Here is an 8931-nt window from a genome sequence, read left to right on the forward strand (position 1 = left end):
TTGAGAGGAGTTAACTTGAGTGCAGATAGCTCAGGTTAACCCTGCAGTGAAGACATACTCTCAAATGGGCCAAATGAGAACTCCATTGCTGAACACTTATAAACCTAGGGTTGTTTGAAAACCTGGCAAATGTAGAGTTTGTGATGGTATGGAATGGTATAATGATATTATCAGTATAAATTTGTGCCAGCCACATTACTCACTTATGATCTTATGTGAGTGCTAATTAAACCTTTACGGTACATCACACTGTGTATCCGGTTATATACCACGAGTTACTAAAGTATATTACAATTTTTAAAGAGTGTAAAAAACATTTTATTGGTAATAAGTCTATCTCCAGAGGGGCGCATAGGCCAAACCTGAGTGGTGCAGATCAACTGTATTTTTACAATGATTTCCAGGATTTCATAGACATTATTCAAATTCACAATTTATGTGATGATCATGACCTCTGTGACAAAAATCAAGGTGCTAATAATGATGACTATATCACTGAAACCTAGTAAGATGACACTGCAGGCCTAATGCTGGTTCAACTTGTCCCCATCAGCCTACTCCGTATACTACACTCCCTGAATGTATAGTCAGGTACTGAGTAGTCATTCTACTTCCAACAAGACTCAAATGCAGAAGAGCTTCCCCTGGAAAACAGAATCCTTCAAATCTATTCTCCTCATCTGTGAGTCAACATAACAAACTAATGTAACTACGTATTCCATTAATCCTCGGACCTCAAGACTTGCAGGATGAGACAGAGTATCTATTAAGAATCTATGATCATACACTGGCCACTGCCATTGATACATCTACTTACCCTTTACCCTCATTGGTCTCACAGATTGTCATGGGTGTCTGATGACCTGTGCTGGATGAAGCAGGAGGGATGGAAAACATCATCAGATGCAAGAAACCTCCACAAAATGATTTCCTAAAATCCTGTGTCATGGCCATCACAAAGGCAAAGAAATCTTTGTCCCTTTTGTCACTGCAGAAGCTAAATCTCACTCCAAAGAATTTTTCCAGATTGCGAATCACTTTGTGAATCACCAGGCTCCCTCCACACCACTCCAGAAGTCAGTTCTTCATGATGTGAGCACCTGTCAAGTTATTTGTCTGAAAAGTTCACTGTGAGCTGATGGGTCAGACCACCAGCTGAGGAAGGTGAAATCATACTCCAGATAACTGCACAGTTCCAGACCAGTTCCTTTGCTCAGGACTTTTCTTTATTAACGTAGACACCAAGATTCAAAACAAAGAAACTTAAATCAGTTTTCATTACTCTCCATCAGGATTCTGTCTTAGTCCGTGTCTCCAGAGCTTTGCAGTCCTTACAGCCATCCCAGCTGAGACTTCTTTTTCCCTATCGGTATCTACCTCTCAGATCCTACACCTGAAAGGGGTAGAAAGAGCTCTCCCAGGTCCTTCTCTGACTCTGGGTCTCTGTCTACCGAGGTGCCTGACCTGCCCCTTCCTGGGCACACATCTTATTCAACATGGGTGTCACTGGGTTGCCCGCACAGTCTTTTTACTCCTTTACTCTTCTTCTCAAAACACTTGCCTGTAAATATTGAGTGATCTTTGGCTGCTTTTCTTAAATCTGTTTTGAGGGCCTAGTAGATCTCTTCAAAACCCACCAACTGACTACACCACCAACTACTCGGTTTGATGAAACACTAAATTTTTATTTAATTCATGTATCCATAACACAAAACAATAAAGTTCAGTAACCTTCCTACTCTTACTCTAATAGGGACAGCATAAGCTTATAAGGGCCCACCAGGGCTTCCTCTCCTAGCAGGAGCCAAATGACTAACCTTCTTCCCTTCTCTCCAGAAGCCAACTGATGATCCTTCAATTCAGACCCTACAGTGAGCCAAATTAGCTGTCTGGGTGGAGCTTCCATTCAGAAGTTCAAGCCTTTGTGTCTTTGTGCACACAGCAGCATGTGTTCTTTTTTATCTTAATCCCATTGCATGCCCCATAACACAATTTTGCTTAACATCTATGTTGGGGAGTCCCTTATGTCTTTCAGGCGCGACCAACACACTCACAGGAACACATGGAGATGGGAGTCTCTGGTTACAGGTCACGTTTATTGTAGCAGAAGCTCAGCTACACCCTGCAGAAGCATAGCTGTAGCACACTTGTTTCCCTCCCCCAGATCCCGAGGAGTGAGCACTGAGATCCTTTTGCGTGTCCCCTTTATTGTAATCATCAGCCCACCCCTCTCCAGGTAGGCAGTTCTGGTCTCGATCTCGGCGGAATAATTGCCTTCTAATTTCCCTGCTAGATTACTCACCTCTGTTTATGTTTACCCTCACTCATGACCATTGTTGCCATATAAGGGGTTGTTTTTGAGCACTTAGCTGTCTCTGTCAGTGAACACCTGCAAGCTTGTGGTTTTGGGGATTTCTGTGTGCATCTCTGCCGGCACCTACCAGGCAGACTCGATGTAACTCCCACAATATATCTATGACAGCACCATGTTCAAATCAACATAGCTCCTTCTCTACATGAGGATAGGCTGCCTTTATTTATAGCCGGCACCTCTTACCAGTTGTAGTCACTGACCCCTCAGTTGCAAAGGGCTGAGACCTGGGACAGTGTGCTGGGATGCAGAGATCACTCTAGGCATAGCTGTGCTAGGCAGATTCACAGAAGCTGGGGTGTGATCTAGCCTGCCACAGCGTGGACTAACTGTCCTTAACAGTTCCTTAATTATCTCATTCCTTAACAGTTCCTTAATTACCTTTGATCTAGTCCTCCTTGAAATAGGACAAGATCAAAGCACATTACCAAACTTTTAATGTGTGTCAGCAAAGTGTCCTCATTAACACATGTGCAGAGGCCTTGGCAGAACTGTGTGGCTAGAGAGTCCAGCAGGGGCATCCTTGGAGGAGCTCACAACCCAGCCCAGCCCCCAGAGGCCTTGCACTGAATGAGTCAGAGAATGAGGGGCCTCCTGGTGCCGGTGTGACCAGGTAAGTGGCACCCCTGCTCCCCATTTGTCCCTTGCCCTTATTCTTCTGCCCCTCTTCACCCCATTTCCTACCTTAATCCCATTACCCCCTCCTAGTCCTTCTATACCTGTCCCCCACTAGCCTTCCTGCCACCCATCTGCCCCCATTTCCTAGCCCATCTGCCATCTGGGATCCTTCCCCCCATTTATCACTCACTTCATCTCTCCCTCCCCAATCCTCCTACCCCCAGGATCTTGCCCCACTGTGTCCTTCCCCTCATGCCATGGGACCTCTTTTCTAGCAGCCTGCCTCGTCAGCACCTCATGTCCTATCCCCCCATCCTCCCAGCTATCCCCCCCTCGTGTCCTATCCCCCCAGCCCCATGTTATGCCCCATTTTTCTAGCCTCCACCCCATTTGTCCGCCTCTGCATCCTGAACCCCATCCCATCCATGTCCTGGTCTCCCCTGGGTTCTGTCCCCACCCCGTTACTAGGATCTAGTCCTGTATTATTCCCCCATTGCTCCACCCAGGTATTGTCTGGGTCCACCCATCCTCATTTTGGGGAACTTTTCCCCTGGCCTGATAGAGCTCCCTCTACATGCTAGGATGCCAGAGCCCAACAGAGGGGAGTGTAGATGGATCCATGTTGCACATCCCAGCACATGGTGCTCTTAATGCAAGGCTGGGCAAGGCTGCTGGCTCCTCAGAGTGAGGGACCCCAGTGGTGTCCTTCCAGGGAAGCCTGCTTATGGAGGAGGGTGCTGCTGTATTTGCTTCTCTGTCACCCCAAAAGGGAAACCTGGCCTGGGGGAAGTGGGGTCAGGAAGCCACAGAGGTCACTTCTGTTTGCATGGGGCATCTTCTGTTCTGTTTTAAAGGAGTCACTTAGGTTCCATATACCTTTATACCACACCCTGGGGGAGGGTGGGGTCACTTATACACCCAGGCCAGGGCTGTAGCCAGTTTTAGCACCACAGTTTGATCCACTCAGTGTGGACCAGACTTCCCTTGTGTCCTTATTTTCAAAATTTTCTCCTACCTCCTACATTGGGGATGATTCATCCAACAGGCCCCTAAGTATAGGGGGTGCTTCCCCTTATGCCTCTGTTGGGGGCTTCAGCCCCTGACTCTGAGCTCCACCAAAATTTGTACAAACCTGGCGCCCATGTTAAGGAACTCTTAATGTGTGCGGAGTGTGTATTGTGTAGTAGTAGAGGGCAGCATGCTGATGTTCTGCCTAGGGTGGCAGATTGTTTTGAGAAGCCCCTGCTTGGATGTGTGAATGTGACCAAGGACTAGCATTGTGTCACACTCACACACACCCAGGCAGCAGCAACCATACACTGAGCCCAAGACAGAATACACACTTCCGATGCTGAAAGAATTTGGCCCATGCGCAGAACTAGAATCTCCAGAAGCGCTGAACAATATTAGCGTGACCATCTGTGATTCAGCTGTCATGAAGCAATTGTTAAAAGATACCAGGGATCACCATGGGTTCCTGCTGACAGAGGCAGTAACACCATCTTTGACAAAGCACGCCTTAGTCTGGTCCATTCTCAAGAAACCAGCTTTGGACCTGCAGGACCTTTCAAATGTCCAGCCACCCATTCCTGAATCAGATAAGTAAGAAATTAGCTACGAGACATCTTCTAACACAACTAACCATAGCCAATGTCGTGGACCCTTCCCAGTCAGGTTTCTGGCCAGGTCATAGAATGAGATAGTGCTGGTAGCTCTATGAATGATAAACGCTTGTTCATTGTAGGTAGGGGGAGGAAGTTCATACTTGCATTCCTGGATCTATATTTAGTATTTTATGTAGCTGACCATGGAATACTACTCTCTCTCCTCAGAATTGCTGCAAGGGTCTACAGGAAAGCACTGAGATGGTTCCAGTCCTTCCCCCTCACCTCAAAATATTCTTGTTCTGCTCCCTTCAGAACACTTATCTTGCAAGACTCAGTTCCCTCCCCCAGACTTTTTAATATCTGCATGAAACAGTTGGGGGAAATTGTGAGATGATATGGTCTCAAATGCCAGACAATACCCAAGACTACATTGGTCAGCACCTGGACAAAGGACAGCTGGCTGAAGTTGAACTCTAGAAAGACACAGGTGGTGTTGCTGAAAAGAGGAAACCTCTTTGAAGAACTAGCAATCTCCACTTAATTCAACTGTCTTTAAGGTGCCACAAGTACTCCTTTTCTTTTTGCGAATACAGACTAACACAGCTGTTACTCTGAAACCTGTCACATTGCCATAATCAGTCATAGAGTTTAAGGTCAGAAGGGACCACCAATTCATCTAGTCTGACCTTCTGTATATCACAACCAACCCACCAGCATAAGCACACTAAACAACAATCAAAATGAGACCACAGGAGACTAGACTATTATGGAATAGGAGGAACTGAGGTGCACCGGTCTCCAAGGTCCCCTCATCAGCAGGAAAATGACTAAATGAGATATATTCAGTTAATACTGGCAAGTGACCTGCACCCACATGCTACAGAGGAAGGAGAAAACCCTCCAACGTCTCTGCCAATATGACCAGAGGGAAAATTCCTTCCCAACTCCACATATCATGATCAGTTAGACCCTGAGCATTCGTGCAAGAACCAGCCAGCCAAGCACCCCAGAGAGAGAGAATGCTCAATGCCACCTCAGTGCCCAGCTCACCCTTCCCAGTGTCGCATCTCCAGCACTGGCCATCCCTGATGCTTCTGAGTAAGGGGATAAAAAAACCTCTCAGAGTACACTGGAGTGAGGTAGAGGGAAGAATCCCTTCCTGCCCCCTGCTGGTGGCTGGCTGAAACCCTGAAGCATGAGCTTTAGTAACATAAGATATAAACTGGAATTAAGTCCCGGTGCTGGTGAACTGCCCGCACCATCACTAGCAACCCCATGATCTAAAGACATAGGGTCCTCATGGATTCCCTGCTGCTAATGGATGCTCAAATAGCTACAGCTCAGAAGAAATCTTTCTTCCACCTGAGGTTGGCTAGAAGACTGTACCCTATCCTGTCAGACGATAACTTGGCCACCATGATCTCTGCCTTTGTGATTTTCAAGATGCACTATGGCAACTCATTTTACTTAGGTATGAGCACACAGAACTTAAAATAAATCTTCAGTTAGTACAAAGCAGTCATGGGAATTTATGTATGTAAATTAGGTGTGCAACTGTGCACCCATTTTCATGCAGTCAGATGAGCTTTTGACTTTTTTGAAAATCAGGTCATGTATTTAATTTGGAGAATGAAAACAAGAATGAATCCAAATAATATTTATAACAAATTAAAAATAATATAACAATTTTCAAACTCACTGGGATCTAATCACTACATTTTTATGTGGTATACATGGAAGCCTTTTAAAAACAATAATGTCATTTGCTATATACAGCAATAAGCTGCAGAGGGCTGCAGAGTCAATCAGGAGGTGGAGAGCTCATTTACATGAGCTCTCCTCCTCCTACTGTCACTCACAATGCCTGACTGAACAGATTTTTTTAACCCTTGTCTGTGTCTGCACAGTGAATTTTAAATCTCCCAAAGTTCCTCCTGCCAAAGTTGGTTTACATCCGTTGTAGCATGGAAAGAGGCACATAGTCTTTCACATGCCCTGGTTTTCCTGCCAATGAGTGAGGAGTTACTTCCCTTCTCCTTTGACAGCTTCACACCCTTCCTTTATTTTAATATGTTTTCAGGCTGTTACGCCAGCAGATCTAGCCTCTTCCAGATATAGCTGTAGAACTCCCTTAACAGTAACATTACTATGTCTCTCTGCTTCTTCTGTGACTGACTGACCCATATATTGTAGGGCTTTGTTTAATATTTACATACTTCCTCGGAGAGAGAAGCTGAAAATATGTCTATCCTACAAGCTGAAACTATATTCAATTTCCATATGGGCTGTAACATATGACGTATCTTGTTTTAAAAAGAAGGTGTAAAAGAGGCATATCCATCAACTGTTAAGATACAGTTGCAGCAGGATATTTATAACAACCCCATTTTCCCTCAGATTCTGCCTTAGTATATACTTCCGCCTTTTGGCAATTTACATAAACATACATGGTCTATGAATAATGTATAAGACTTATTTTAAATGCAGGGCTTCCAGCTCCCACAGTGCAGTAGTATACACAACAATTTGATTGGCTCTGCTCTGTTTTCATTACTGGCAATTTCTTGGAACACAAAAGAGGTTGAAAAGGCTGACAGGGATGGACAGTATTTATTTTGTGAGAAATATCTGTTGCTTTTTTGAAGGCAATTGTGTTGCAAAGTTTTGCTTGTGATTGTTCCTCATTTTCCCTACCCCACCCCCTAAAAAGAATGCTTTTAAAGGTCTGTGCTTGCTCTTTTTTGGGTTCAGTCAGATCTGTGGAGGGTTTTTTTGTTTTGTTATTTTTTGTAAGGATAGTGCTGGATTTGCTCCCTATTTGCATAAACGTGAGCACAAGCTATAAATAAATAAAGAACCATCAGATTTCTTAAGGTAGTTCAATTAAACTTAAGTAACAAGGCAATTGCAGAGAAAAGCAGAAGAAATGATGAGCTATCATGACATCCAGAAAATAAAAGAGCAAGTTTTTAGAGTTTTAATGTATTTTTTCCCATAGAGAATCAAATAGTTTCTCAAATACATGTGTCTTGTGCATCTGGGTCATTTTGATATTAATTCAGCACATGTGTATTCTTGTATGAAATTATTTCACATCTATAATAATAACAAAGGAACAGTGTCTCAATTAAACATGCACAGTGGTATTGTCTTTATCTTAGAGGTAGCATTTGTGTCACTGTAATTATGAAAAATACACTGAAAACACAACAATGATATACGTATCCCTCCTTTCCCACTCAAAAAAAAAGCTGTCATTTTTTTATCTAGGTTGTTGTGCTTCTAAATAAATACTACTTGTGGTTTTGATTTGACTAGTAATTTGCAATAACGTATTATTTGTTTTTTCAAGTTCTTGAGAACGCAAGAACATAAGAACAGCCATACTGGGACAGACTAATGGTCAGTCTAGCCCAGCATCCTGTCTTCTTATAGTGACCAATGCCAGAGGCTTTGAAGGGAATGAAGAGAATAAAGTAACTGTCAATGGTCCATCCCTGTCATCCAGTCTCAGCATCTGGCAGCCAGAGGCTTAGGGACACCCAGAGCATGGAGTTGCATCGCTGACCATTTTGGCTAATAGCCTTTTATGAGCCTTTGTGTTCTGGATGTTCGGCCCTCTCTTGGACAGTTCAGATATTAAGATTTGATGCCTCTGTAAAGAGTTACTATTCAGCAGTTTGATAATTTAACTGGAGTCGCCAAACAGTTCCGTTTAAACACAGCACTGGATTAGTTTAGATTAAAAATAAAATAAAACAAAAGAAGGTAAGATTTTAAGTGAATTAAAATTATAATAGATAAGTTAGAAATGGTTACAAGCAAATTAAAGTGAAAAACACATCTAAAAGAGTCTAAAATTTAATCTAGCAAGTTTTGGTTGACGGCTTTGTTGAAGATAGCCTCTCTCACCCACAGTCTTCCAGCATGGTGGTGACTGACCCTTTCCTTGGCCAGGATCTCTCCCACAGGCCCAAAGGTGTTGGTGCCTTTGTCTTCTTAGGTGAAAGAGATACTTGGGGTTCTCTGCCCCTTTCTTTTATAGTCCAGTGAACCTTTGAAGTGGATTCTTCTGTGGGTTACCTCCAAAGTAAAGTTTATTCAAAACAGTAAGACTGCGACACAGTCTGGTAGTGAAGGAGGGTCCAGGCTCTCTTCCTCCATTTGTGTTTGCTAATATGCAAATTGTTTTGTTTCCTGTAGTCTTTTCTTCTGCTGCTTTGAGGACCCTGTTTGGTACCTGTACATAAATTGAGTTAAACACACCTTCCTTTGTTTAAGATAGGTATGTTTAACAACTTTTGCCGAGGCAGGGCTACTTCATTTTGAACATGT

The sequence above is a fragment of the Lepidochelys kempii genome, chromosome 5 (assembly GCF_965140285.1).
Source record: "Lepidochelys kempii isolate rLepKem1 chromosome 5, rLepKem1.hap1, whole genome shotgun sequence".
Classification (NCBI taxonomy): Eukaryota; Metazoa; Chordata; order Testudines; family Cheloniidae; genus Lepidochelys; species Lepidochelys kempii.